This window comes from Otolemur garnettii, unplaced genomic scaffold, assembly GCF_000181295.1.
Source record: "Otolemur garnettii isolate 467f Iridium unplaced genomic scaffold, OtoGar3 scaffold00053, whole genome shotgun sequence".
Lineage (NCBI taxonomy): Eukaryota > Metazoa > Chordata > Mammalia > Primates > Galagidae > Otolemur > Otolemur garnettii.
Genome location: NW_003852448.1, coordinates 7,280,662 through 7,284,680, shown reverse-complemented (window position 1 = coordinate 7,284,680; position 4,019 = coordinate 7,280,662). Strand labels below are relative to the sequence as shown.

The 4,019-nt window shown below is 42.4% G+C and overlaps 1 protein-coding gene across 4 annotated transcripts in view; it reads right to left on the bottom strand.

Moving 5' to 3' along the window:
• The window catches only part of PRKAG2 (protein kinase AMP-activated non-catalytic subunit gamma 2), a 269,309-nt gene that overhangs the window by 59,096 nt on the left and 206,194 nt on the right, over positions 1-4,019 (bottom strand). The window lies entirely within an intron of this gene.

Here is a 4,019-nt window from a genome sequence, read left to right as displayed (position 1 = left end):
CGGCCGCGCAGCCTGCGCTCCGCAGCGCTCGCCTCCCCGGCCCCCGCGGGCGGGCGGCAGAGCGACCTGCGCAGGTGTGGGCTCGGCGCGCGGCGGGGCTGGCGGGCGCCGGCCGGAGGCCGCAGGATGCCCGAGGGCACGGGGCGACGGCGAGGGCCCGCTGCTTGCTTCCTTTTCCTTCTTAAAAATGTAAACCGTCTAATCTCGTCCGCCTTAAAATTGTTCCTTGTGTTACACGTATTGTAATGCACTTTGTCGCTATCAGGATTTCCCGGCCGTGGGACTCCTAATTTGCGTCCTGTTTTCACGGCCAGGTATCTTCTCCCTTGAGGAACTGCTGCCGAAAGCTCACACAATCTGAGTCTGGCCCTGGCCGCACCAGTCACCCAGGATCTGGGTATCTGAGATGCTCCTATCTCCAGCTCAGGTTGGCAGGCGGCACAGCGGGCAAGGGGACAGAAGCTCTGTCGCCTACCAGCCGGTGTCGGCGCCATCTACAGGGGCCCTCAGCCGGCTGCAGGACGCCAGGGCCCTGTTCATGGGATTAGCTCTCTAGCGCCGATTGGGGCTGTGAAGGGCCCCAATCTCTTAAAAGGAACTTGGTCCTATCTCTCTTGCCTGAAGGAGGAAGCACTGAAACCTTTCTTTTTGCTTTGTCATCTCAGTTGCGCCAATCTGAGATGTGGGGAGAGGAAAATAAAACAAAAGTAATATTATAAGAAGTGAACGTCTACAGCTTCTGTCATACTTCATAAAGAATGTTTTCCCTTTAGGGGGTTGGAAACAAGACAAGGATGCCTGTTCTTACTAATCTTATTAAACACCATTCTAGAAGTTCTAGTCCCTGCCATAAGGCAAGAAAAGGAAATAAAAGGAATACAGATTGGAAGGGAAAAAATTAAAACCATGGTGACATGGTTATCTACATATAAAAGCCCAAAGAATCTACAAAAACAGTAACTAGCAAGGTCACAGAATACAAGATCAACCACAAAATCAACAGCACCTCCGTATATTAACAATGAACATTAAAAACATAATACCATTTACAATCATTGCAAAGAAAATTAATGGTTAGGTATAAACTTTATTTAAGAAACCATGTACAGGCTCAGCGCCTGTGGCTCGAGTGGCTAAGGCGCCAGCCACATACACCCAAGGTGGTGGGTTCGAATCCAGCCTGGGCCCGCCAAACAACAATGATGCTGCAACCAAAAAACAGCTGGGTGTTGTGGCGGGCGCCTGTGGTCCCAGCTACTTGGGAGGCGGAGGCAGGAGACTCACTTGAGCCCAGGAGTGGGAGGTTGCTGTGAGCTGTGATGCCACAGCACTCTACCCAGGGGGACAGCTTGAAGCTCTGCCTCAAAAAAAAAGAAAAAGAAACCATGTACACTATCTGAATGCTGAAAACACAAAATGTGGATGAAAGAACAGCTAGTAAGTGGAGAGACATCTGTGCTCAGGACCTGGAAAACCCAGCACAGAAAAGACGTCAGTCTCCCCCTCCCCCAGTTAATCTTTTGGTTTAATGCAATTACAAGCAAATTCCTAAGGTTTTTGTGGTCTTAGACAAGAATAGTCTAAAATGTATGGGAAAAAGCACAAACTCTAGAATATCTACAACAATCTTGAAAAAGAATAAAGTGGGAATTCCTCCCACTTAATTACTGTACAGCTATGGTGATCGTATTGGCAGAGAAATAGACATAATGATCAATAGAAACAAATAGGAAACCCACATATAGACCTTTGCAAATATGCCAAACCAATTTTTGATACAGGAGCAAAAGTAATAGTGTTGAAGTACTGGACCTCAAAAGACAGAAAAAACCTCAAGCCAAGTCTTGCATCTTATACAAAAATTAGTTCACATTGGATCATAGACATAAAAACAAAACTAGGAGAATATCTTCAGGACCTGGAGCTAGGCAAAAGTTAGACTGGACACCAATAATACAATGCATTAAAAGAGAAACTGAAATTGGACCTCACGAAAATTAAGAACTTGCTCTGTGAAAGACTAAGAGGATGAAAAAAGCTATGGAGTAGAAGAAAATATTTGAAACCACACAGCCAACACATTATGCCTCCTTGGAATACAAAAGAACAATCTAATACTCTACAGAAAAAAGAAGAAACAATCCAGTTAGAATGTGGGCAAATGAAGGGACATTTAAACAAAAAAGAGATATAGATGGAGATAGATGCATGAAAAGATGTTCAATATCATTAGTCATTTAAATGCAAATTAAAACCACAATGAGATATCAATGCAGACCCATTAGGATAAAATATAAATGATAAGAATACCAAATCCTGGGGAGGATGCAGAGAAATGGGATCACGTCTGCATTGCTGGTGGGAATGCAAAATGGTCCTACCATGCTGGAAAACAATTGGTAGTTTCTGATAAAACTAAACGTGCAACTTTAACACATAAGTTGCAGTCTTGGGCACTTATCCTAGGGGAATGAAAACTTGTATTTACACAAAATCCTATACATAAATGTTCATAATGGCTTCATTTGTAATAGCCCAAACTGGAAAAGACAGATGTCATTCAATGGTACATCTATACAATAGAATACTACTCAGCAATAAAAAGGAATAACTATGATATAGATGACAACCTGGATAAATCTCCAGGGAATTTTATGTTGAGTGAAAAAAGCCAACCCCCAAAGGTGACATACTGTTAGGATTCTACTCATCTTACTTACGCTCTTGAAATGACAAAAGTACAGAAATGGAGAACAGCCCGTGGCTATAGAAGGGTGACATGGGAGGTCTTTGTGGTGATGGAGTGGGGTCAGCATCTCAACTATATCCATGTCAACATTCTGTTTGTACGATCATACTGTATTTTTCCCTTCATGGGTGAAGCCAAGCTGACTTAATTATGTGGAGGAAATGACAATTTGGATTCATTGTTTAAAATATTTTCTGACATATAAAGCAGATACCATAACATCACTCATCTATTTAAAGTGTACAATTCAGTGATTTTCAGTGTATTCAGAGTTGTGCAACATTTTCATCACCCCAAAGAGAAATCCCATACCCATTAGCAGCTACTTCCTATCACCTGCCCAACCCCACACTCATCCCTACGCAAACCATGCAGCCACTTTCTGTCTTTATAGATTTGCCTCTTCTGGACATTTCATGTAATAGAACCATTCAATATGTGGTCTTTTGTAACTGGCTTCTTTTTAATGTTTTCAAGATTAATCCATGTTGTAACATCCATCAGCATTTCACTTTTTTGTTGGTGAATAACATTCCATTATGTGGATATACCACATTTCATTTATCTATTCATCAGCTGATGGGCCTTTAGGTGGTTTCCACTTTTTGGCTATTATGAACAATGCTGCTGTAGACATTCATGTGTAAGTGTTTGTATGGACATGTGCTTCCTGGTATATACCCCGGAGTAGAACTGCTGGTTGTATGGTAACTCTGTGCTCGATATTTTGAGAAAATGCCAAAATGTTTTCCACTCTGGTTGTACTAGTTTACATTTTCACCAGCAATGTATCAGAGTTTTCATTTCTCCTGTACTGTATTGTTTTGCAAGATGTTACAAACGGGTACACAGTCTGTATTGTTGCTTACAACTATATGGGAATATACAATTCTTTAAAAATTAAAAGTTTAATTTAAAAAAGTTCGGTGGCTTGGCGCCCATAGCTTAGTGGTTAGGGCCCCGGCCACATACACCAAGGCTGGTGGGTTCAAGCCCAGTCAGGGCCTGCTAAACAACAATGACAGCTGCAACCAAAATAGTCAGGCATTGTGGTAGGCACCTGTACTCCCAGCTACTCGGGAGGCTGAGGCAAGAGAATCGCTTAAGCCCAAGAATTTGAGGTTGCTGTAAGCTGTGATGCCACAGCACTTTACCGAGGGCAACATAGTGACACTCTGTCTCAAAAAAAAAAAAAAGTTTTGTGGTACACAGTGGAACTGTCTTTCACCCTATTTTAAAAGTTTGTATTTCTTTTTTTTTTTTTTTTTTT